This window comes from Giraffa tippelskirchi, chromosome 3 (assembly GCF_054371585.1).
Source record: "Giraffa tippelskirchi isolate mGirTip1 chromosome 3, T2T-mGirTip1v1.2.pri, whole genome shotgun sequence".
In the NCBI taxonomy this organism is placed as follows: Eukaryota; Metazoa; Chordata; class Mammalia; order Artiodactyla; family Giraffidae; genus Giraffa; species Giraffa tippelskirchi.
The window spans coordinates 180,434,888-180,461,996 of NC_137277.1; the positions used below are offsets into that span (position 1 = coordinate 180,434,888).

Sequence of the window (27,109 nt, forward strand, 5' to 3'; positions counted from 1 at the left end):
CCTTTCCTTTGTCCCCCTTGTCCCAGAGGGGAGAGGCACAGCTGGAAGAGGCAGCAACAGCCTCCTCCCCCCCAAAGAATGGGACCCCAGGAAGGACCCCCTACTCATGTCTCAGGGTCACAGGATGGAGTGAAGGGGCCGTGGAGGGCTGAGGGACCAGGCGGGTGTGGTGTGGTGGGGGGATGTCTGGTCAGAGATGCCCAGGGCCTGAGATGGAACAGTGGGTATGGAGTACAGCGGACTACAGAAGTTACAAGAGTTAAACTTGTCAGGGCTCAATGGTCCCTGAGGTGTCAAAGAGAGTCAGGGATGCCCCCTCGCTTCTGATTTGGTCGAGTGGGAGCTGCGGGGCCAACACTAAGATGGGAATGGTGGAAAGGACCAGGTTTGAAGGGGAGATGAAGGATTTGACTTTAAACTTCTCGAGGGGCAGGAGGCGGCAGGATCCCCAGAGGGAAAGATCTAGGAGGCAGGGGTGGCCTCTCCAACTCAGCTCTGTCTGGCCAGGCCGTTGACAGGTCTGGCACATCAACGACTCTTGATTTGAATCATGACTGCGGGGAGGGCTGATGGTAGCTGATAGACATCAGGCTGTTAGCACGGGTACTGGGGATGGGCCCACAGGGGTGGCTGAGCTCAATCAGGGAGACAGAAGAGAGGAGGGTGATGCGGGGAAGCAGGGATACCCGCCCCGGCTCCATCCTGGCTGGGCTGACTGCCTCCTGGCTGCAGGCAGGGGGAGGCGGGTGAGGCGTGGAAGGAGAGAGCGGGTCCAGTACCCGCACCTTCCATGCGCTGACCCTGCCCACTAGTGAGCATGGCCCAATCAGTGTCCCGCCTCTGACCAATCAGATCCGTGCATCCTCCAACCCAGAGGAGCACGGAGTGGTCTCCCAGAGGTGGGTCACCATGCGGTGAAGGGCAGATATTGCGGCCTCCAGAAATCAGGCGTTAGTTGCTGACAACTGCTGTAATCGTGATTAGAGCAAAATCTGGGCAGAACACGGAGGCAACGGATATTCATTTCAACTGGGAGGTGAAGAAAACTTCATGGAAGGCCCGCCTTCGACTTCAGCCTTGAAAATAAGGGAAGATTTCAATAGGCAATGATGAGGTTTGGTGGGGAGGGCAGGAGAGTGTGCTGGGGGCGGGGGTACAGGGCACAATTCGGCAGCACCACAGGGGGCCTGGTGTGCTTTGAACAAAAGGTGCAGTGGATAAGGCTGGGATTAGAAAAAGTGTCCCTGGAGAAGTAGCAATGGGCCGGTGGGGGATAAAGATGGAAGATCTGAAGTGGAAAGAGAACAGAGAAAAACACTCCCCGTGGAGCAGACAGCCCACGGCTGAGCCGCCGCACCAATGAAGGGACGGGTTTAGAATTCGAATCACACAGCCTACGTTCCTGAGGAGACTTAGATGAGAAGAATAACAAAATCATAAATTTTAAAGTCTTAGAATCCTAGGAAATCTTATAATCTTAGGATAATTGAATTATGGGATCTCAAGGTCTACGACTACAGCAATTTGGAATCGTAGATGGCTCAGGGTGTCACAACCCAGCCTCCTCCCTCCCTGCAAGGATACTCTGCACTCCATGCTCAATGCTTTGCACACATTATGTCCTTTTGTCTCCATGACAACCCTGGGACATGGGAACTAATTTTGCCTGATTTTCTAGATGAAGAAGCCTAGGCTCAGTGAGTATAAGTCACTGCTGAAGATCAGACTCCTTGCAAGCAATGTGACCGGGACTCAGTCCAGATCTCTTGGCCTCCAAAGCCTCTCTGCTTCTCCAAACCCACCCTTCCTCTGTGCACACCTCCAGTGACGGGAAGTTCATTACCCCTCCACGGGGCTGCCCGTCCATCCCGGCAGTGGATACATCTCTCCTGTTGTTCCTAAATCTGCCCTGGGAGACCCCACAGGAGAAGATAACCTTCACCTAGGACTCCTGTAGGGAGGGGGAGCAGCTGCCCAAGGTTGGACTGCACTCACACAGGAGTGGGGAGTCTCGGGTTAGGGGAGCCCCAGCTGCAGCCCCTCCCTGTGATAGAGAGGAGGGGGGTTCATCCTGAGGGAGGGAATCAGCCTACACGTTGGCAGCAGGAGCTCTCAAAGACAAGAGAAGATGAGCCCTGAGCACTGGGCGCTGCGGTGGGGGATGGACTGTGATACAGAGCACAACTCCCCAGCATTCAGAGCACGAGGCCTAATAAGACTGGAATCCGAAGTGCTGTGCCTTTAATTTCTTGGCTCTTCTCCCTGAAAACTTACTCTACAAAATGTGTCTTTGTCCCATCCATCCTCCCAGATGGCGTTTTAAGTGAAGCTTTTTTGTTAACTGGGAGAAGAAAAAGGAGGGGTGGAAGGAGAGGGAAGTGAGATGAAGCCGCCACCCCCAGGGCTGGAGACAAAGTCAGAAGAACAGTGAATGGGAGGGTGGGGCAGGGGAGCCCAGGGGTCCAGGAAGGGGCAGAACAGGCCTCCCTGGAGGGGACCTCCGCACAGAGAATGGAGTCACGTGACAGAGTCCTAGGGACAGTTGCTGGCAGTGTCCCGGCCCCACTGTGAGCCCAGCTCTGGGTGAGCACTTTGGACTCACTGACCCAACACGTCCTCACTCAGCCTGTGTGCAGGTCCTGGGACCATCCTCATCCCACACAGGAGGGGCTCAGAGAGGTGCAGGCCTTCACCCAGAGTCACCCAGCTGGAGAGAGGCAGATTCAGGATTCCAGTCCAGGACTGTGGGAGTCCAGAGCCCCACCTCTTACCCAGGAACCACACAGCCCCTCCCAGACTGTCAGCCAGCCGGGAGAACCGTAGAGGTCAGCCCCACGGCAGCGCCACTGTCCTCATGGCCTCAGTTTCTCCATCTGTACATGCAGTGATTGGTGGAACTCCCTGGTTCCCAAGCCTGAATCCACAACAGAATCTCCGGGGGGCTTTTCAGCAATGCTAAGTCCTAGGCACCACCATAGGCTGGTGGAGTCAGAATTTCTGGGAATGGGACCCATGTATCTATATTTTTTTAAAAAATCTCACTGCTGACAATCCTCATTGCTGGAGAGGATGCAAAGCAGCAGGAATTCTCACCCATTGCTGGTGTGAATATTAAATGGTACAGCCACTTTGGAAGACAGTTTGGCAGTTTCTAAAAAAAGCTAAACATAGTCTTACCATATGATCCAACAACAATCACACTCCCAGGTATTCACTCAACTGATCTGAAAATTTGTGAACACACAAAACCTGCGTGTGATTGCTTATAGCAGTTTTATTCATAATTGCCAAGAACTGAAAGCAACCCGGATGTCCTGCTGTAGGTAAATGGATAAAGGCACTGTGGTACATCCAAACAATGGAATGTGACTCAGTGATAAAAAGGGATGAGCAACAAGCTACACAGAGACATGGATGAATCTTAAATGCCCATTGCTAAGGGGAAAAATATCATTTGAAAATACTACATTTATGTGACATTCTGGAAAAGGAAAAATTACAGAGATCGTAAACAAATCAGTGATTGCAAGGAGTTTGGGGAACAGGGAAGATTGAAGAGGTGAAGTATGGAAGATTTTTTCAGGACAATAAAGTTATTATGTGTAATACTATTGCAATATGATGGTGGATTAATGAATGATACCATGCATTTGTCCAAATCCATACAACTTACAGTAGAAAGGGCAAATGTATGCAGATTTTGAAAAATCCTGTAGGAGTTCTGGGATTCCAGGGTGGGATGCAGACAGTGACAAAAGAATCTAACTTTCTCACAAATGTATGAAATACCCTCACTGAGGCAGGTGAAGACAAAGGTGCTGGCCTCTGTAACATTGAATATGGGTAGAGTCTGGAAGACTAAAGGCACCAGGAACTGCATGTAAGCACCGTTTTCTAGTGGATAAAGCTGTTTGCTGTGGAATATGGGTTAACAGTTCTGAAATGACTATACACCTACACTGGGAACAAGTGTTCCTGCAGATGGCAGATGTTGGGAGCCATGTTTTCTCACTGCTGGGGTGGGAGGTTCCAGACAAAAAAGGGGAGAAAGCTAGAATGATCCATGTGGTAATAGATCAGAGTTGGAGACATCAGTATGAATTCATGTTTAGCTGAATATAGACATAGAGATTTACATATAGAAATATGTATGCGTAAGGCCTATGCATGGGTTAGTGCAACAGAACTTTATTTCCTGTCTCTGCGAGCTGACAGAGCCGAGAGGCAATGACATCCCAGTCACAACAAGCAAATCTGATACCCACATCTTTAGTTTCTCAGACCATTCTCCAATAAAAGGAGCCAAGGCTCCTTGAAGAAAAAGCTGATTCTAGATCTAGGGCAGGAAATACATAAGATGAGCATGGCACCTTGTTTAATGCCACAAAGTAAGAAAGTGCCAACAGCAACCAAAAAGAAGAAAAACTCATAAAGACAGGTGACACTCAAAGGGACAGAAGAGCCAGCTGGAAGAACTTCCAACGGCCAGAGCTGGAAGAAGGAACAACAGAACACATGAAGTAAGATCGGGTTATAACCCAAAAGATAAAATAAATATGCATGAGTTCACACTGACATGAATGAACGAATACATGCACATGTATACATATGAAGAAGATCTCACATGCAGAACTTTAAATAATTTATGTATAGAATCTGTGATGTCAGCTGGCTCATTCCTGATACTGGTATCTTGTGTCTTCCCTTTCGTGTTTCCTAATCAGTGTGACTAGAGGTTTATCGATTTTATTGATACTCTCAGAGAACCAGCTTTGGTTTCACTGATGCTCTCTATTGCTTTTTTCTCTACTGATTTCTGCTCATAATGATTTCCTCTCTGTTACACTGAATTTAATTTGTTCCTCTATTTCTAATTTCTTCAAGTGGAAGCTGAGGTCACTGATTTGCAACATTTCTTCTCTCCTAATGCAGGCATTTAGTACTATACATTTCCCCTAAGAACTGCTTCAGCAGCATCCCACAAATTTTGATATGTTGTGTTTTCATTTCCTTTCTGTGAAAAATGCTGTCTGATTCCTCTTTTGGTTGATTCTTTTACACATGGGTTATTTAGAAGTGTGCTATTTTTTAGTTTCAAAATATTTGGAGATTTTTCAGAGATCTTTCTGTTACTCGAAGAGCACTTTCTCTTAAATCACTGATTTCTCATTTATTTCTGTTGTGGTCCGAGAACTTACTCTGTAGAACCTGAACCCTTCAAATGTACTGAGACTTGTTTTATGACTCAGAATATGGTCTATCTGGGCATATTTCGATATACTCATGAAAAGAATGTGTGCTCTGCTGTCGCAGAGCGGAGTGTTCTATAAATGTCACTTAGATCAAGTTGGTTGATAGTGTTGATCAAATTCTCTATATCCTTTATGACTTTCTGTCTACTTGCTCTATCAATTATTGAGTAAGGGATGTTGAAATTTCTGACTATCATTGTGGATCTGTCTATTTCTTCTTGCAGTTGTATAATTTTTCTGTTTTATGTATTTTGAAGCATTGTTATTAGGTACATAAACATTGTTAGGTCCGCTTGATGAATTCACAATATCATCGCCTTTATCTCTGGTAATATTGTTTTCTCTATAACCCACTCTGTCTGATATTACTATAGCCACTCCAGCTTTCTTTGCCAGTCACTGTGGATTTTACCTTATTGGGTGCTGGATATTTTTGTTTTGGTATAAATATTCTTGAGCTTTATTCTGTAATGTAACATTAAGTTACTTGGAGACAGTGTGGTTCTTCAGAATCTTCTTTAGGATGTCTTAGGTGGGACCGCAGTAGCTCTCAGTCTAAGACTAAAGGTTCCCACACCTGAGGCAAGACCCTTCCATGTCCTCTCCAGAGTCTTCTCTCTGTCCCGTTCCTCTCTCTTCTCAGGCACTGTGTCCTGCGAATTCCAGCCACCTTGGTCTTCTGGAATCTCAGCTCCACCTCTTCAATGCTGGGACCTTCCCAGGCTCCACCTCGGTTCTTCCTCCTTGCCCATCACCAAGAAACTCTCAGGGCTGGAAACCAGGGCAAATTAGGGCTCACTTAGTCTGTTTTTCACCTCTGTCCCACTGCCTGGCATCCTGCATCTTGGAAGCCTTTGTTGCATAAATTTTGTGGTTTTCTGTCATTCCAGGTGGGAAGGTCACTCCGTCTTGCCTGAAAGAGAAAATCTGTGCAGCTGGGGTTGAGAACCACTGAGCTACACCCATCATCTCATTGTTAATATGGGGAAACTGAGGCTGGGAGTTATAGTACTTGTCCAAGGTCACATCGTAGATTGGAGGGTCTGGAACCTGCATCCCTCATGTATGGGATTCTCCTGAGAAACCCAAGGTGATTTCTCATGGGGACAGTCCTCAGAGAGTGATGAGGAAATAGGAGTTGCCCACAGCACACCTCTGCAGCAGCGTGGAGTGAGGGCTGGTGATGGAGGCAGTTTTCCCTCTGCATATCTCAGTCCTCCGTGTTTCCCTCCCCACCTTCCTCCTTCCTCAGTGCAGCCCAGCCCAAGGCCGCATCGCCTCCACCTCCAGCATCTGGCAAACCTGCCACCCTGCCCAGCTGCTCAGCCCCATGTCTAGGGCCGTGGCCCAAAACAGGGTGACAGAATTATAACCAAAAAGGAGAATGAGAAGCGGATGATGCTCACAGACAAGAAGCCAGGGAAGAGCCAAGCCAGCTGCTCTGGAAGCTGTTCCAGGGCCAAGCACATCATGATGTTCTTGCATGCTTCAGTTATAAAAAAATTCTACATCTAGATCCAGATACATAAAATTAGTTCCTTTCCTCACCTTTCCTTTCCATCCCTGGGTATCTGGTGGGTTTTACTGCTTCTATAGCAGCCTCCAGATGCTGGGAAAACAAGAACTTTTCAAACTGTGGCTAGAAAATGAGTATTGCAGAGGCAGCCATGGTACCCTCTGGTGAGAGGCCACGGCCAGAGGCTCTCACGGTGCAGAGAGAAGCCTTGCTCCTGCCCACATGGCCCAGGGGCCTCAGAGCTCACTGTTTTTGCCTCTGAATTTGCCCCTCCTTGGGGTTTCCTATCCCAGAAAAGCTGTCTGAAGCCTCCTCTCCTTCATCACTCCTCCAAAGGTCAGTTAAGTCACTCCTGTCCCCATTCATTCACCAAATGTACCAAGACCCATGATGTGCCCATGTGCACCTGGGGCACAGCTGTGAGCAAGCCAGTCGCATCCCTGCCTTGTTGTGCCTCTGGGTCATGGTCTAGCGGGGGACTTGGGAACAGGTGGCGAAGGTGATGAAGCACAGCTGTGCTGAAGGCTGTGCTCAGTGCCTGGAGCTGCAGAGCAGACAGGGGAGAGGAGATCCCCGGCAGAGGGGACAAAGGTACAGGAGCCCCCGTGGTGGGGGGAGCTGGGGGTGCTTCTCTGCAGAGGGAAGCCCCCGGTTCCCAGCTCTGAGCAGCCGCATCAGCTTCACAGTGAGCCTGGGTCCTCCCAGCCCACACTCACCTGACTGGACCCTGTGACCCCATTTCCAGTATTTAAAATACTGTAGTTGATTTGCAGCCCCAGGCTGGCCCCGCCCACAAGCAAGCTGTGCCTCCTGAAGCCCTTGTGCTTCCTCCCACTAACCCACCACCTCCAGGTCCCCCTGCTGACCTGCTCCTTCTCCCCTTTCCCAGCCTCCTCTGTGCTCTGGAATACCCCCGCAGGGCCCCCCACTCCTTTGGATGTTGAAGGCCTTCTGGGGGTCTGTAAGGATTGTATTTGACACCCTGCCAAGAGGCCCCTGGCGTCTTCTGGGCCCCTTTGGGGACAGGGTCCTGCATCAGCCCCCACCAGGAGGCCCAGGAAGAGGAGGAAATGTCAGCTAGTGAACCCCCAAGGACTGGGATGGAGACCCAAGAGGAGGACTTCCCATCCCGTGAACCTCCATCCTCAGGCAGACGGGACTCTACCCACCCATCCTCTGGTCCCAGTCCACGGGGCCTCCTTGGACCAGGACGATGTAACTAGATTGTGGTCAGAGCCCGGGAGTATGTTCTGGAAGCCCTGGTAGCAGCAAAAACCTGGTGGAGGGGGTGGGAGGGGAAGGGAGGGAAGACACAGCCAAGGGGGTGTGGCTCCAGTCAAACCCATTTCCTCTCTGATGCTGCCTCTGGTCCCGAGTGTGGACAGGCGGTGACTCTGGGAAGACTTGGAGGAGGAGGACTGCCAGGAATCCAACAGCCCCGAGGGCATCTGATCATGCTGCTCAGAACATGACCAGCCACTGCATGCCAGGCCCTGGGCCAAGCCCCACCCTGGGCATTGTCTCTAGGATTCTTTACAGCCTCTGGAGGAACACTGCTACTCATTCCACTTTAGAGATGAGGGGCCCGAGGCTTCTGCCTATCCCTGTTTGCGCCTACCACACCTCTGGGATTGCCTGAAACCTCCAGATTGCAGGCTGGCACTCCCAGAGCCAGGCTGCAGCCTTTCTATCCTTGCTCAAAGAGTGCCTTAGAAACAGTGACTATCCCATTTATAGAGGTCTGTGGAGGTGAGTGTCAGCGTTGAAGGGGCACTGTGTCCTCCTGGGCCAGCTTTGCCAGCCCCAGGCAGCTCAGGGATGCTCGGAGAAGACTGCTGTGAGGACCGTGGCATGCAGGGAGGATCTATCAGCCTGGACAGTGTGGAGTCCCTGAGATCCTGCAGCCGGCCTGGAAATTGGCCTTATTGAGGGCCCAGGGGACCCCTTTAGGGGATGAGGGAGGGACAAGCAAGGGGTTTTCTGGATCTGTTACCAGGACATGAACCTCTGGGTTCAGAAGTCACTGTGTCAGTAAATTTAATTCCCAACATGTTTGTCATAAGGACTGGGAAGAGAAGCTACCTCTTTCCTGTGAACTGGGGACTGTAAGAAAATTGGTCTGGAAGTTTCAGGGCCTATGTGAGAAGAAGTGCACAGAAGAAAGCAGAGCCTAGGGATGAAGCCAGAGAGACCAGAGCTTGACGGTGTGGATTGGGTCCGTGGATCCAGCCCACCTGTTGGTATGCGTGTCCTGCCTTGTATCAGCTCAGGTTCCCAGGCCCATCCCTTCCCAGGCACAGGCAGCCGTGGCTTCTATCCACAGCAGCAGTTTATCTTCGCCTGGGACCAGGGCTGGAAGGCTTCACCCCCCTTTCCCAGCAAGCAGTGGCTTTTTTTCTGCCCCACCCGCCTCCTCCAGGACTATAAGTCTTTTCCTGGGCCCTGAGGGGTGAGAGGTGTTCCTGTCCCCCTGAAGTTGTTCCGGGCTTATGCTTCACAGGAGACAGGGGTCTGGGAAGTGGGACCTCTTTCTCCCGGGCTCCATGAGAAGCTGTTGTAAGTGAATTGTGCACTCCCGAGCACCATGGGAAACCGCCACGAATGAATGGCACTCCCCTTGTGTCTGGGGCTCCCAGGAATGCTCAGCTGGCATGCCAGTCCGCATTCAGCCTCTGAGAGTTCGTTTAAATGTTAGCTGTTTACAGTGGAGATGCAGACATAGAGAACAGACTTATGGACAAGCCTAGGGGAGAAGAGAGAGAGGGTGAGATAAATGGAGAGAGTGGCATGGATGTATACACACTAACACATGTAAATAGACAGCCAACGGGAATTTGCTGCATGACTCGGGGAACTCAAACTGGGGCTCTGTAATAACCTAGAGGGGTGGGAATGGGCAGAAGGTGGGAGAGAGATTCACGAGGGAGGGGACTATGTGCATCTATGGTTAATTCATGTTGATGTATGACAGAACAAACCAATATTGTAAACCAAGCATCAATCAATCAAAAATAAATGTTTTTAAAAATGTTAGCTGTTTATTTCATGCCTGCTTTCATGGCAGCCACCTCTCTCTCCGGAGTTCTGCCAAAGGTGCAAGGGTTTGTGTATGCTGTCTCTCCTTGGCGGGTCTTGTCAATCTGTGCATTTGGGTTCATGGGGTGCCTTGCAGCCCTGGGCTCCCTGATGGGCTCAAGAAAAGTTGTGATTTTGTAGTTTATCTGGCTTTTTTTTTTTTCATATTCTGTCTTGTGTCTTTTCATATCTGAAGTAGAAGCAGAAATCCGTGAGCCAACCAAATAAGTAAACAGAATGTTAGGAAGCCTGAGCAAAGGTTGGAAGCAGCATAATGAGGGGGCATGATTTTCCCTTTATAAAGGTCACTTCTGCAGTTCAGCCTTCAACAAGTATTTGTTGGGCATGAGTTATGCATAAGGTACTGCTCAAGGCGCTAGATAAAGTGGAGGCTGCTGGGAGGCAATAATAAACTGATAAATGACTGATAAATAGAGGCCCAGGGAGGGCCGTGTAAGAGACCCAGGTCACACAGCGATGACAGCGGTCTGAGAAGTGGGAGGGGGCTCAGACCGGTACCCAGAGCTGGATGAGAACCCAGCTCCTCCAGCTCCCAGCTACCCAGTCACAGGCTGCCTTTCATCAGGAGGTTTGCTGGAAGCCCCCGAATCTAATTTGATTCTCACCCTGCTGGGAAACAGGGGCCACAATCCAGGGCTCTGTGTCTCCAAAAGACAATGAAATATAATTTCAGGCCCATGAAATTAGTAAAGACTAAATAAAAAGAGAAGAAATCGATGCTGGTAAATGTGTGGTGAGCCAGGCACTTTCGGGCGCTGTTGGAAGTCTCTCTGGAAGGCAATTAAGTAATAAAGATCTTGAGCCTTCAAAATGTCAGCACCCTGATACAGTGATAGCACCTCCAGGAATCCGTCCTTAGGAAGCGGTCAGCAATTTGAGCAAGGATTATGCCTTGAGATGTTTATTACAGCCTGAGGATAAAAGTGAAAAACCGTGATGCCCTGTTTATCCAGCCACAAAGGACGACAAAGTAAACGATGACACTTCTAGATAAGGGACTGTTACAAAGCTATTAACATCTTGCTTTTGAGGAACTTTTCAATGATGGGAGAAAACACTCATGACACCACAATAAATAAGAAAGAAAGCTGAGTATATAGTAAGATCTCAAAAACAAAAACTATATTGTATTGATATATTCAAATCTACAATACATGCTTACAGAAAGGGGTAGGTAATAATGCTGATAATAACAATAAAAAGAAAAGCTTTTGAGTACTCTCTCTACACCATGTACTATGCTAAAGACTTTAACCCCCAAATGGACGTAAGTGGTAGAAAATGAAGCACAGAGAGGTTAAGTGCCATGTCCAATGTCATAAAGCTGAGAGTCTGAGCTGTGATATGAACTCTGGTCTGGAAGACGCCTGCCTTTACTGAGTCCTGCTGGAGCTGAGAGGGCCAGGCACTGTCTTGCATCACTGCCCATCGCCCCAGGCTCCTGGACAGTCCATGTGCTGTGTCAGGAGACCATGGAGGCTCTGCTGACCACCCTGATAATCTGAGGCCTAGAGCCTATCTTGACTATTTCCCAAGTTGGTCCAGGCCGCTGTTTTCTATTTGGCCACATCTGCCTGCCCTTCAACCCCCAGTCTTCCGAGTTACTCAGGGTGTTTCCCCAACGGGCTGTGCTGACAGCTGGGAGATGTGTGGAGATGGAGGACCTTGTGAAGGTCCAAGGGCCCAGGCCTCCCCTGATTAGAGCTGCTCTCACATCCATCACCATCAGTGAAAGGTGAACACCAGGGCAGGGGGATCCCAGAACTATCCCTCAAGGGCTCCTCAAGCAGGGAGGGGTGATGGTTTCCCCCCAATTTGTTGAAAACTGTTTTCTTTAGTGCATCAGTTTCTGATGCCCCTGCACTGCCTGGATTGCCCGCATCTCTCCCCACCAAGCCTGGGGCTCTCGGACGATACATGGTTTATCTTGGTCTGTCCGCTCACTCACATGTGGAGGGGAATCTCATAAGCCACCCCCACCCCAGACTTTATCCCCCCCTACCCTGAGTGTGTGGCCATCCCATCCACCTCTCATTTGGATGGATCTAGATGTTCTGATCAGAAATGTGTTGCATCAGCCTGAGCAGGGAGAGAGGCTTCCTGGAAGTTGGAGGAGAGAAGGGAATAGATCCCCCCTGCCCAGCTCATCCTACCCTGCCCTAGCATCACCTCTACCGTCCACCTCTCCCTTCTGTGGGGACTTAGAATGGCAGCCATATAGTGGGGACATGCTGATATGTTGGCCACTGGAGTCAGGCTGCCCAGACCTCTTTGCCAGCAGGATCTCTGATCCAGCCAGGCCCTCACTTCTTGTAACACTCAGTCTGTACCACCGGGAGAGATGCAAGCAGAGAGGTTTGTAATTATCTGTGTACATTTGTGTGCATTTTCCTTGACAAAGCATTTTCCTATCATTCTTCACATCTCTGTGAGGCCAGGGGAGTTATCAGCCCCATTTTATAGATGAGAAAACTGAGATACAGAGAGACAAGTCATCTTTCATCCAGTTACATTTAGCTAATTCAGTAATGGACTCTGGACTCCAGCTTGGGGGTGACTGAGGCAAACTCACTGGTTGCCCCTGGTTACAGAATGAATCCTGAAGAAGCAGAAGCAACAGAGATGCACTTGGGGATGAGAAGCTTATTAGGGATCAACAACTTGGAAAAGAAGGGAAGGAAGCAGGGCTGGAAGGAAGGACAAGCCTGCCTGGGGGAGGGTGTGCAGATGACAGCTCTCAGGTGACACCATCCCCCAGTCAGTGTCTGTTCCCACCCACGGAGGAGCTTTGGGCTGAGACACGCACAGTGTTCCACATGCGAGGAGCCCAAGGTGGCCCAATGTGACACAATGTGGCCAACTTACCAGCTGGTCTCATGCAGGAATGGCGCCATCTCAGGGGCTCAGCAATGGCCTGTGCAACTGGTGGGTTGGTTTCCAGAAGGAGCAGTAGCTAGGTCCACTTGGTAAGTGGAACCTAGGCCATTGTGCCCAAGCACGGCCCTCATCTCCATAGGCCAACATGGGGTGGCCAATGGCTGGTGTCAACTGTTGGATCATTTTGTTTACTTGGTCCTTTAATGCATCTTCTTTAGAGGAAGAGCATCTGATACAAAGACTTGAGCACTCATTGAGCATTTACTAAGTACCAGGTACTGACCTACAAGCTTTATATCTATTAGCTTATTCAGTAATAAGAACTCTCACCATACCCATTTTACAGGTGGGGAAACTGAGGCACAGAACAGGTCAAATAACTTTCCAATTCTCCTCAACTAGACAGTGGAAGAGCCAGGGTTCAAATGCAGGCATTTGGCTCCACAGCCAGGGCTTGACCCGTGGTGTCATGTGGCTTCTCTGAGCACCCAGACAGACCCTGGTCCTGTTTGCTCCCCAAGCAGGTGTTTCAGCCCAAAGCTCCTCAGGGGATGGAAACAGACACTGGATGGGGGATGGTGTCACCCGAGAGCTGTCATCTGCACACCCTCCCCCATGCAGGCTCAGCCGGGCCCACCACCCAGAGGTGAGGTTACTACTTTTCCTCTGCTTCCAGGGCACATCCTTTGTGGCTGGAGATGAAGGGTAGCTGTTCAGGATATATTCATTTAGCATCGATTATGTGCCAGACTCTGTGCTGGGAATTCATGAATGAACAAAAGCAGATTCTCCCCTATACTTCACGGTTTACAGTGAGGGTGAGGATCAAGTTTAAAATAACACCTTTGATGGATCTCAGAAGACAAAGGAGATGGAGCCAAGTGGGCTTGTGGTGGGAGCTCTGAACCAGCCAGGGGAGTCAGGGAGGGCTTCCAGGAGGAAGCAATGCTGGAGTATAGTCAGAAGCCTGGAAATGTCCTCACACTGCTCAGAACTACATTGGGGAAGGGACTGGAATGACGGCTGAGTGTCTGGGCAAGATTACGGTTAAGATTCCCGGAATCCTAAAACCTTGTGATCGGACTCAATATTTTATAGTTGTAAGATTCCATTAAGTAAAGATTCTATGACCTGGGAATTTACGATTCTGGAAGTCAAGGATTATTTGGTTCTAAGGTGTTGGCATCTTCACATGTGAGCCTTTGCTGCTGGAGAAGCAGCAGTCAGAACCTTCCGTGGGTCAGAAGCTGGCTGTTCCCCTTCCCGAGCCCCAGCCAGGCCCATAACATGGATACATCTGCAGCTCTTTGTGGCTTAGAGAATGTAAATTTATTCTGCAGCTCCAGCATCAGGCACTCACCTTATCTGCATGTTCCAGTCGTAAGGATAAATATTAGGAGACGAGTCTGTGGAGATTTTCTGTGTGTACATGAGTTAAATCCTCTAGCCAGTGGTAAATCCAGGCAGGGATTTCAACAGAAATGCTTTCTTTATATTAATTACAAGGAAGGGCTGGTAACTGGGCCTCTGGCACTATCTGAAGAGGGCTCCTGTCTCCCCAGGAAGGGACTGAGAGGGGTCTTTGTGTGCTGAGGCTTTGGGCCGAAGTGGGAGGAGGCAGGAGGGAGGGCAGCCCCAGCGGGTCTGGGCCGTGTACGCAGATCGAGCCATTCTCTGTGAGCATCTGGGGGTCTCCGTGCGAACCCCTGGGTCTGGGCTCACCCAGGGCTGGTGCTTGAAGAGCTTCCCCAGCAGGATGAGAGGAGCAGGGCAGCCCCATCACGGATCAGACACTGTCCTGGGCCCCCAGGCAGGCTCCGAAGTCAGACAGATAGGGCAGAGCTCACAGTTCAGTCAAGTGATCTCCTCAAGCCTCTTGGGATTCAGTTTCTTCAAGGGGACCCAGGGTGTCAACCACCCCACCCCATCTGCTGGTTCTAAGAATTAGCAATGGAGCATCAAACCCAGCAGACACTCTCATAAAGCCCGCTGGGGGCCAGGCACGACTTGAAGCACTTTGCATAGTTGAATCTCCACCCCAGCCCAGTGAGGGGGATGGGGGTGGCACTGTCACTCTCCCCACTTCACAGATGAGAAAACTGAGCTTCAGAGAGATTAAGTAACTTGCTCAACATCACATCAGTAAAACAAACACAAAACAGCAGAGGCAGAATTTGCAATCAACAGTTGGCTCCAAATTCAAGGAACTTAAAACACTGCATTCAAATTATTCCATCCCCCCTCCTAGCTGGGTGCTCAAGAATTGGCCATGTTTCAGCACGGGCACCCTAGGATCTGACTCTCATCCTTCTGTTCTGAGGCTCAAGATTCTAGCCACGTGACAGTGAAATGCAGTCAAGGTCTCTAGGCCTTTGCTTGTGCTGGGCCTGCTCCCTGGACCACCCTTCCCCTGGCTTGTCCAACAGTCACCAAGTTATGTTCCTGTTGTAAGACTCACATTCTGAGATGAAAGACCAACCTGATGATGTTGGTATAACTACTTTCTTGTGGCCGTGGGCCCCAGTAGCAGTCTGGGAACTCTGACCCCACTCCAGACTGCTAAGATCACTTTGTACAGTTAATGGAGAAGCCATTCCTGTTTAGAGGCTGTAAAGTTCCTCTCACCTGACTCCCTCAGGGATGTCAGTCACTCCTCCCCGCAGCCAGGAGTCCAGCAGACACAACTCCTTTTTGTCACAAACCAAAGCATTTAGTCAAGTTCATTAAATGTGAATTGATTGTAAGAATATTAGTTCAGTTCAGTTCAGTTCAGTTCAGTCGCTCAGTCGTATCCGACTCTCTGCGACCCCATGAATTGCAGCACACCAGGCCTCTCTGTCCATCACCAACTCCCGGAGTCTACCCAAACCCATGTCCATCGAGTCGGTGATGCCATCCAACCATCTCATCCTCTGTCGTCCCCTTCTCCTTCCGCCCCCAATCCTACCCAGCATTAGGGTCTTTTCCAATGAGTCAACACTTCGCATGAGGTGGCCAAAGTATTGGAGCTTCAGCTTCAACATCAGACCTTCCAATGAACACCCAGGATTGATCTCTTTTAGGATGGATTGATTGGATCTCCTTGCAGTCCAAGGGACTTTCAAGAGTCTTCTCCAACACCACAGTTCAAAAGCATCAATTCTGTGGCGCTCAGCTTTCTTCACTGTCCAACTCTCACATCCATACATGACCACTGGAAAAACCATAGCCTTGACTAGACGGACTTTTGTTGGCAAAGTAATGTCTCTGCTTTTAAACATGCTATCTAGGTTGGCCATAACCTTCCTTCCAAGGAGTAAGCGTCTTTTAATTTCATGGCTGCAGTCACCATCAGCAGTGATTCTGGAGCCCAAAAAAGTAAAGTCTGACACTGTTTCCACTGTTTCCCCATCTATTTCCCATGAAGTGATGGGACCAGATGCCATGATCTTAGTTTTCTGAACGTTGAGCTTTAAGCCAACTTTTTCACTCTCCTCCTTCACCTTCATCAAGAGGCTCTTTAGTTCTTCTTTGCTTTCTGCCATAAGGGTGGTGTCATCCGCATATCTGAGGTTATTGATATTTCTCCCGGCAATCTTGATTCCAGCTTGTGTTTCTTCCAGCCCAGGGTTTCTCATGATGTACTATGCATATAAGTTAAATAAGCAGGGTGACAATATACAGCCTTGACGTACTCCTTTTCCTATTTGGAACCAGTCTTGTTCCATGTCCAGTTCTAACTGTTTCTTCCTGACCTGCATACAAGTTTCTCAAGAGACAGATCAGATGGTCTGGTATTCCCATCTCTTTCAGAATTTTCCACAGTTTATTGTGATCCACACAGTCAAAGGCTTTGGCATAGTCAATAAAGCAGAAATAGATGTTTTTCTGGAACTCTCTTGCTTTTTCGATGATCCAGCGGATATTGGCAATTTGATCTCTGGTTCCTCTGCCTTTTCTAAAACCAGCTTGAACATCTGGAAGTTCACGGTTCACGTATTGCTGAAGCCTGGCTTGGAGAATTTTGAGCATTACTTTACTAGCATGTGAGATGAGTGCAATTGTGCGGTAGTTTGAGTAAGAATATTACTTGGGATTTAAAAGAGATACACTTAAGAGAGGAATGGGGGAAGAAAATAACAGAACTCTATGGCTTTGTTATGTTTTTTCAGAGCAAACCTTGCTAAGAAATTGAAGGCTAAAATAAATTTTTGAAATTTGTGGTTATTGTCACTCCCAACCTACTTTCTCTAATTCTAAAACATAAACTCCATGTGGGTGGGAATTTTGTCCACTTTCTTCACTGCTGAATCCCAAGCACTTAGAACATTTTATGGCATGCAGTACTAGGACAATAAAAATTACATAAATGAAAACTAAATAAAGAAAAATTTTAAAGAGATACATTGAGGTACTATGTGATTAATTAAAAAAAAAACAGGCAAGTCAGTTGAGAAAATTAATGAAACCATAGTTGGTTCTTTGGAAAGATCAGTAAAATCAATGAGCCTCTACCAGGCTAAGAAAAGTAGAGAGAGTCACAAATTACTATTATCAAAAATGAAAGTGGAGCCATTACTACAGATCTCGTGGAAATTAAAAGGAAAACAGAGGAATATTATGAACAACTCTATGCTCACAAATCTGATAACCTAGATGACATGGACCAATCCTTTGAAAGGCACAATCTGCCAAAACTCAAGAAGAAATAGATGATCTGAATAGACCAATATCTATTAAAGAAATTGAATAAATAATAACTTCCCAAAATAGGAAGCATCAGGCCCAGAAGGGGTGACAGGTCAGTCCTAAAAAATGTTTAAAGCTATACCAACTCTGTACAATCTCTTTCAGAGCATAGAAGCAGAAGGATTTCTACCTCATCCTGTGAGGCAAGCATCACCTTAATACCCAAGCTAGAAAAAGACATTATAAGACAATAAAACACAGGCCAGTATCTTTCATAATGCTTGATGTAAAAATCCTCAACAAAACATCAGCAAACGAAATTCAAAAAAACATAAAAATGATTTCACTGCGACTTCCCTGGTATTCCAGTGGTTAAGAATCCGACTTCCAACCAGGTTGGATCCCTGGTCTGAGAACTAAGGTCCCACGTGCTGTGGGGAAGCTAAGTCCACATGCTCTGGAGCCCACACATCACAGCAAGAGAGAAGCTCACTCCCACAGTGAAGATCCTGTGTGCCGCAACGAAGACCTGACACAGCCAAATAAAAATCATAATAATAATTCCACCATGATCAAGTGGGATTTATCTCAGGTAGCAAGACTAGTTCATCACTCAAAAATCAATTAATGTAATCCATCACATCAACAGACTAAAAAAGAAAAGTCACATGGCTGAATCAATAGATGCAGAAAAAAGCCTTTGACAAAACCCAACTCCCTTTCATGACAAAAACTCTCAGTAAACTGGAAATAGAGGGGGAAGTTCTCAAGCTGATAAACAGTATCTACAAAAAATACCCACAGCGAACATCATACTTAGTGGTGAGAAATTTGAAGGAGTCTCACTAAGAACCATATTGATACACTATCCTGGCAGATATCACTTAAATTCTTTTTGCTTCTTCACTTTAAAACTCACTAATAATGGCCTTGTTCTTGTGGGTTAGCAAACCCGTACTAATGGATGACCAAATGAAATGAACTGGCCAGAGTGAAGAGTGAGTTTGAATGAGGCCAAGGTTCTGTGGTCCAGGCAAGGTGAGCCTGGAACAAGGAAGACTCTGTAAAGGAAGCACCAGCCTCATGGACCCCTGAGGGTCATCGTACCACAAATGCTCTCAAGGGGTCTCCATCTGTGGGCTGGGGTTCAGGCTGCCTTGCTTTCTCACCTGGAACATGGCCAGAGACTCCCATTTTGCCAACCCCAATCCCACCTCCCAACCTTAGATCAGAAGTGTCTTGATCAGAGCATTGCAGGAAAAGATGCTCAAGTGATGCTCAAGTGTTGACTGTTCTCTTCAGAAGCCATGATACAGTGGAGTCCTCACCTTGGAAGGTCCAAAGTCAGGGAGAGAGTTGGTCACAGAGGCAAAGAACGAGGGATGTTGGGTCAGCAGTCCCAAGGCCCTCCGCACTCCATCCCTACTCATGTCCAGGAGCTGGCAGGGCAGGATGCTCACTTCTCGTCCCCCAGCCCTCCTGGTACAATGAGGGAACTGAGGTTCCGAGGGTGGTGCAGCCCAGGGGCTGGAAGCATGGGTTCTGGGGCCCAAAGGACCTGGGTCGGCACCACTCACTCCTGTGGGACCAGGCACCTATTTTCTCATCTATAAAATGGGGATATTCATGGTACTTACCTCCTAGGGTTGTTATGTTGGATCAAACTGTATAAATGTATCTATGAATACACTGAGCTAGCACATTGTATGCGGCTCAGTAATGTTAGTTTAAAGAGTGATAATATGCAACCTAGACAGCATGTTAAAAACCAGAGACATTACTTTGCCAACAAAGGTCCGTCTAGTCAAGGCTATGGTTTTTCCAGTGGTCATGTATGGATGTGAAGTTGGACTATAAACAAAACTGAGCACCGAAGAATTGATGCTTTTGAACTGTGGTGTTGGAGAAGACTCTTGAGAGTTCCTTGCACTGCAAGGAGATCCAACCAGTCCATCCTAAAGGAGATCAGTCCTGGGTGTTCATTGGAAGGACTGATGTTGAAGCTGAAACTCCAATACTTTGGCCACCTGATGCAAAGAGCTGACTCATTGGAAAAGACCTGATGCTGGGAAAGATTGAGGGCAGGAGGAGAAGGGGATGACAGAGGATGAGATGGCTGGATGGCATCACCAACTCAATGGACATGGGTTTGGGTGGACTTAGGGAGTTAGTGATGGACAGGGAGGCCTGGTGTGCTGTGGTTCATGGGGTCACAAAGAGTCGGACACGACTGAGCGACTGAACTGAACTGAAAGAGTGATAACGATAATCATCATTCATATTATTCTACTCAAGTGACTTGGCCTCTTGGAATCCGAGGCTCATGTGTTCTGTTAACCTACAGACCTTGGGGTGACTGCATTAGCCATTTTTATTTGTGTCTTCAGCCCTTGTCATGGTTCTCAAGGATCTCAGACAATGACTCCATGATCTCAAGGTCATTTCATTTCCTGTCGACGAAGAGTGATTGATTATGCCCAATATTTACATGGTCCTGAGTGTGTGAGTCTCCAACCATTAGAAATCATTTCCTTCTGCATCTCTTAAATTCCTAATCGAGGGCCTCTCACATTCAAGCACTTGGACTATGTTGCTTAAAGAATTTACAGGATGGATTTTTTATCTATTAATACATCACTGATTTATTGGATTAGGGAGTTGACACTTTCAACATTTAAAAAGGTTTGTTTGGAAAACCTCACAATTCAATTATCATTGTTGTATTTAGCACTTACTCTGCCCCAGTACTGCTTTTATATGGGGCACACAGTGGAGAGGGGAACAGACAAGTCTCCTGCTCCTGATAGTTTATGTCTTCACAGGGAGATAAGAAATGAGGATGGAGAAAAAGATGGAGGTTCATGTGGAAAGACCAGAGGTGAGAAGGAGCATGATGCTAAGAGGAGCTGGAGGAAGTGAAAGGAGACCTGAGTGACTGCAGAGGGTGACCATCAGGGCTGTCACGTGGCCTGAAAGGCCCTCATCAGGGTCCCATTCTTTATCCTGAATACTGGGCAGCCACTCTAGGGAGATGTCCAAAGACTAGATGACTCCAGTCTTGGAACTGGGGGCAATTCTTGTGGAAAAGAAAGAGGGGGGCAGTCCAGACCTCCCAGCAGGGACATGGCCACTTAATGTGCCACTAAATCCAGACCCGAAGCCAAGAGCAATGGCCCTATTGTCCCCCACCCTGACAATGGAGACACAGCAGTGAGACTCATCTTCCTTATGCCGCTAGCGCCCACTCCTGGAACTGCAATATCATATATGAGTGAGAAACACCCTTAATGAACTAGAAACAATGACAAGGCAAATTGATGAGGCAGGATTTGGAGGGACATGGCCTTCCTGCTGGTGTTGTAATGTCCTGTGGGGATTTCATTGTTCTGTCTGGATTGCGGCGGAGGCGGGGCTCCAACTCCATGGGGCTTCTGCAGGATAATTTCTGATCCGAATGGCGGAGGGAGAGAGCAGACCCATGCTAGCACCTCCCAGCACTGTGCACCAACCCTCTAGAAAGCCCAGCCAGTTCTACAAAGCTCATGACTGAATCACACCAAATTTGAAAAGCATTTTCTATACCGGATTCAAAAGACATCGGTTTGGGAGATGTTAACAGTTGACAACTTTGTGCCAACAGACTACACTGACCTTTTGTTTCTCATTTTATGAAGAGCTTGTTACAACTTCATCCCGGGCTGCCATGACATCAGGTTCAAATACGTGCACTGGCTGGGATGAGGACCAGGAAACCCTCATTCAGTGTTCTATTCAGAGCCCAAAGGGTCCCCAAGTGGACACTCTCCTCCATGGGCTCAATTTCATCCCCTCCACCCAAGTCCATACCTCTTCTTCTGCCCTGCTCTCATCTGTTCCTGGCTCAGGATTCTGGTCCAGCCAGCCCCAGGTTTGGGATTCAAGTGGAGTAAGGCAGAGCTGAGAGACACCAATCATGGGTCAGAAGAGCGAGTTCTGGTCCCTGTTCTGCCGCTGACTCAGTCATGACCTTAAACAGGTCATGTCCCCAAACAGGTCATGTCCCCACTCTGGGCCTCAGTTTCCCAACTGGACCGTGAGGGGGTTTAAATGGATGAGCTACCTTGTCCCTCTCCACTCTAGGAGCCCAGGAATCTCTGATTCTGTGCTGGAGGACTTGCCCAGGTATTTCGTAACAGATGACCCAGGATCAATTGACGATGGTGTCTACCTGGGAGGTGAGAAAGGAGAAAACATCAACTTAATCATGAACCGTAATCAGAAACCAAAAGATTTACCCTCACGCTTGTCACCACTGACAGAACAGAGGGATAATTTTGTTCCCAGAGTGATTAAATTCTAATCACTAAACTAAGATGATGTGTCAGGACATAACAATTTGATCCCTCTTCTAATACACAGGGTGTAGGATTAACTGAATCAGTAAAATGAACGAAAGCCCTTCTTGATGTAAGAGTCTGGGGGCAGGGAGGGAATAGATCAAGGAGGAGGGGGCCTGGTCTTTGATGACAGAAAAAAAACGGTGGTAAGAACCAGGAGGAGAGGTGAGTAAACAGCAACAATAATAATAACAGCTCATGTGTGTTACGCACCAACCTCCTTCTCAGCACTCTTTGTAAAGAGACTTAGCCCAGGGCCTGGCACACAGTGGGTGTCTGTGCTGGTTGGACTGATTCGTCCAGCAGCCATCAGTAAGGTCTATTTTTGATGCTGCTGAAAGGGCACCTCCTCTCATGTCTGCCATGTGCAGCCTAGCTCTCAGCTCTCAGCAAACTTCTAAGAAATGATGAGATTAGAAGAGAAAATGAGCAAGACTCCCCACATCCCCAGTCACAGCAGCATTCCCAAAGGCCTACCCGTCGTGAACACAAGGCTGCCCCATCACACCACCAAGGTCAGACAGTGTCTTCACATCCTGAACGTGGCACAATGCAGGCGTCTCTGAAAAGCCTGGAACAGATCCCGCCCGTGCATCCCTGTCCTTCCCAGGTACCTCTTGGGCCTGACCTCTCTGTTTCCACCAAGATCCAATTATTCTAAAGGGGACTTTAAATAACCTCTCAGCTGCCAAGAACTGTATTCTGTGTCCCACAGAGATCTGTGCAGCTGTGAAAGATGAGCGAGAGAGGTTCAAGGCCTGGCGGCTTTTGGACAAAGAGCGTGAAGTGTGCCCTCCTCTTCCTTCTCTCCTTTGGGATGTCAGTTTCCAGTGACTCAGCAGATGTCACCACAGAGTCCCAGGCCATGCTCTGGTCACAGAGAGAAAGCTCGGGTATATTCCGTGGTTGGGGAGGTCATGGTCAGCTGGGGGAAGCTGACCTGCCAGCAACATACACCACCTTCCCAGCAAAGCCCCAGACTAGAGGGGACAGCAATGGGAGCCGATCCAAGAGCACCCCCTGTATACAACCTGATCATTTAGTGCCTACTGTGTGCTGGTGCCATGGCCTGCCGATTCACTGCCCCCACAACAACTGTCCCTGCTATTTAGAGATAAGGATATGGGCTCAGAGAGGTTGGGGAACTCACTCACAGTCACACAGCCAGGGAGGCAGTTTGAGTCAGCGTGTGCTCTCTGGCCACCCACGCCCCTTCGTGGGTGGCCCAAGGAGGCTAGACCTGCTGGGGAGGACCAAAGGCAGGTGGGGTCACCTGACCCAGGTGGTCAGAAGCTGGAGAAGGTGCTAGATTGCAGGTGCACTGTCACCTGATTGTGGAGCTTCCTCAAGGTCACCAACGATAGCCCAGTAGAGTCTGGTCATCTCATCCCAGCGACCAAGCAAGAGATAAGAACCAGATTTATCGATGCTTTGTATATCATTCTCCTTCCCCCTCACCCCACCCTTCTCCCTTCTTTATCTCAGTGGTTCAACTGGGGCTGAGCCCACACCATACTCCAAGGGTGAACATGTGATGCAGGCCTTACCAATCAGTAACTCCCTTCCCCCAGCCACAGTGACCGGCTCAGAATTGGCACATGACCCTCACTGATTCAATCAGAATTAGACCCTGTATTTTTAATTTTTCTGAAAATTAACATGTGTAAACTAGCTAACATGAAGCACAGTGGTTGGTGGTCATCTTGAGAAAGGCCTGCCTGAAAGTGAAGCCAATACAGACAAATGCAGCTCTGAAAGATGGAAAGGAAGGAAAAAGAGAGAGCTAAACAGACAAAGAGCGCATGTGCTGACAGGCTCATGTGGGCACATGATCACACTGACTCAAAGCCCAGGGAAGGCAGAGGGGACCTTCTGTGTTGCTCCTGCTATTTCCCAGCTCTGGGTACTACGTGGCACAGAGCAACTGCAACTACCAGAACCCCCATATCAAGGAAGCCCTGGAGGCAGAAGCCTCCATACTTCCCTGAGTAAAGAGTTTTTCTTTTCTATCTAAACCAGTTCGAGTTGGGTTTGATAGTAACTCAATGAGTCCCAAGGGTGCCTTGTAGCTGCTGATCCCCACACACCTGGAGAAACAGTGCAGGGAACACAAAAGTGAATGAACTTGACCATCTCCCCTTTCTTGGTCCTCTCAGCTCTCCCCGAGAGCTACCCCCATCCTCTCCAGGGAAGAGGTCCTAGTTGGACCATCAATCATGGGTATATAAAGGAGGCTTGATGGCCACTCAGCTGCTTTCCCCACAGCAGCGTCTGCTCACCGAGCACTTGGAGAGCATGGCTGGGCTCAGTGAAGTGGTCAGCATTTCTGTGCAAGAGAAGCACCCCCAGGCCATACTGGAAAGGGGCTCAGAACTGCCAGACTGGGCACCAGGACCCTGCCTTCTTGGCCAGTGGACATCGGATAAAAGGATAATAAAAGTGACTCCGCACACATCCAGATGGAGTTCACACAGAGTGAATGGACCAATGGGAAGAGGCAGGGCTGAAACCCTGGCTCTGCCACTTACCAGCCACATGACTTTGGACAAATCACATCCCTTCCCTGGTTCTGAGGATTCTCGTCCACAAAACAACCCAGTTCACAGAGTGTTGGGAGGAGGGAGCAGGATCAGATTCAGCTCAGAGACTGCTGCATAGTCAGTGCACCATAAATCGCCACTGTGTTATGGTCAGCCCCCCTCTGCTCTGCCTCCTGCACCTGGGCTCCTCTAAGGAGGTGACAGGAGGTTGCTTAGAGTTTCAGGAGGATCCAGAGCCCAGAGGTACCTGTTCTATCAGGGAGCAGCTGCCTGAACACGCATCACTCAGTTAGACCCCAGGATACCCAAAAGGGCTGGGCGCTCTGCCGAGAGCACTGAGGGGATGAGCTAAGTTCAAATGGCCAGTATGACATCCCTGATATTCCCACCAGACTCTGTGGTTAACAGAAACCATACCTAATTTCCACCACCATAGAATGCATGCCTGCACGGATGCTCAGATGTAGGAATGAATGAATGAATGAATGAATTCAAATACATCATTTTACATAGAGAAGATGGAGTCCCAGGGAAGTTAAGTATGTTGCTCAAGGTCACAGAGCTCAGATGGTAGAGTGGGTTGAAATCTCAGCTTTCTATCACCAAAGTCCATGCTCTGTCCTTCACCCCACCTTGCCCCAGAGAGGATAGGAAAGGAAGAGGCCAGCATGAGCTGGAGGCATCTGAGAGGGCTTCCTGGAGGAGGTGCCATCCATGCTAGGCCCTAATGGACAAACTGAAGGAAAAGAGCATGCAGGAAGGGAGAAATAGCCCAGGTTGCCACTCCCAGCTCTCTAGGCCTCTGGGCCTGGGATCCTCCATGAGAAGGTTCAAGGTCTTCCTCGAGCAGGTGCCCCAGAACCTCTCCCCAGAGCAGGTGGAGCTGCATCCTGGGCCATGTTGGAGGCCGCCGCCTGGTAAGGGTGATGGGCAGGGCGGAGCAGGAGCTCCTAGGAACATTCACTCGGTGTCTGTCCCAGGTGATTCTGAATGGGAGCAAGGATGGCAGTGACCTTGCCCGTCTGCTCTGAGAGGATAGTGGTCTCACTAGTGTCTGATGGGGTCATTAGACCACATTCCATCAGCCAAGCAGCCCACCAGACACAATTCCCACAAACGTCTCATCAGCCCTGGAACTGCACTGCCAGCAGGCCCTGTGATGTCCTTTGGAATTCCCCATGGGATCAGCACCCCGAGAAGGTGATAATCCCCCCATTATGTCCACAACTGGGGGAAAATTAGCCCGTTTCCCTCAAGTTCAGCCTCCAAAGCCTGTGTTCACAGCACATTTCCCTTTGATGAGCCCGCAGAAGCCAAACACCATCACCCGGCAGGAAAACACACATCAGCTGCTCTGTGGGGTATTCTTCTCTGTGTGTGGCTGGGACCAACTAATGAGAAACTATTTGGGGAGTCAGATGCCTGATTTGGGGGCAGGGGGAGACACATCCGTTCTCTTCACAGACAGCTTTCCAGATTCAGGCCCCAAAGCTGAGTCAGCGAGTCCTTTTAAACCTCAAATCCCCTTCACCTTCTGCCTACATGTCTTCAACAAGCAGTTACTGATGTCAGTCAGGTGAGGGCTCGTGGGGGTGGGGGGGTGTCATCTGGATGTGGAGAGACAGCTTCCTACCTCCTAGGGTTCACCTGTCTTAGGGGGACACATACATTCATAGAGGGAGACCCTGCAGAGGGGCAGCAGTCATTGCATTGTCAATGCAATGCAATGCAATGCAGTGCAATGCAATGCAATGCCCCCCCAACCCCAGGGTCCCATGGGAGCCAGACTCTGCAGGACAGGTGGGGTCACATCTTCATCTCCTTCTGTCATCTTCCCTCTGCACAGGAAGCTCCAGGATGCTTCCCTGGGCCTGGAACAGTGAGGAACTCATAGCCAAAACTCACAAACATGGCAGAGAAGGAAGATGGGGGTACTGAGGGGCCTCAGTTCATAGACAAAGGGTAGAATTGGAAATTAGTAGTTTGTGAGAGTGAGAAAATCAGAAAAGCTTCAACATGAAAAAATGGTCCGGCGGTGACCTATGACATCTGGCTTTATCAGGAACAGATTACCCTGTCCCCTAGTAGATCTGAGAGTTTCTGGTGCAAAACATTTCTCACATCTCTTACTTTTCATGTTGAGCTGGACAAGTCCCAGATTCCAGGAGCCAGAGAGCAATCCTAGCATCAGGCCCTAGGAAAGAGCAGGAGGTCTGAGCTCTGGTCTCTCCTCACCAGCCATGTGAATGCAGACGAGTTCCCATCTAGTGGATGATCCTCCTGTGTCCCAAGCTTGGACGGGTCAGGGTGATGGACTTGGGACCCAGGACACCAGCCCTGTGGGCTGCAGGAGCTCAGGGACTGTCTGTGGGGTGAAGGTCAACAGCAAAGAGATGACAGGAGCTCCAAGGATTCTGGGACACTGACTAACCCCCTCTCCCTCACTCCTTGCCCCAACCCCTTGGGCAGGTACTGCTCCCACATAGACACGAGGAAATCAAGGCTCAGAGAGGTCACATGCTTTGCCCAAGGGCACACAGCTAGCCCCAGAGGGTCTTGGTCAGATCTTGGCCCCATGTTCTTCCCATGATCCTGGGTTGCATTTCTGCCCCCAAAGGCACCTTCTGCAGTCCTTGAGATCACAATCCTGGGGGTTGAGGGGCCTCTTAGGCCATTCCACAGGACCTTGGCACTTAGCCAAACTAGGCCACCAAGCTCATCTTCCTCCCCAGCCCTACCCCTCCCTGCCCCATGAGGGTGGGTTGATCGCTGATGGGACCTTCC

The 27,109-nt window shown here is 49.1% G+C and overlaps 1 pseudogene; it reads right to left on the reverse strand.

The window, feature by feature from the left end:
* Positions 1 to 548: 548 nt before the first annotated feature.
* LOC145540507 (cytochrome c pseudogene) overlaps positions 549 to 27,109 on the reverse strand; it is a 71,658-nt pseudogene continuing 45,097 nt past the window's right edge.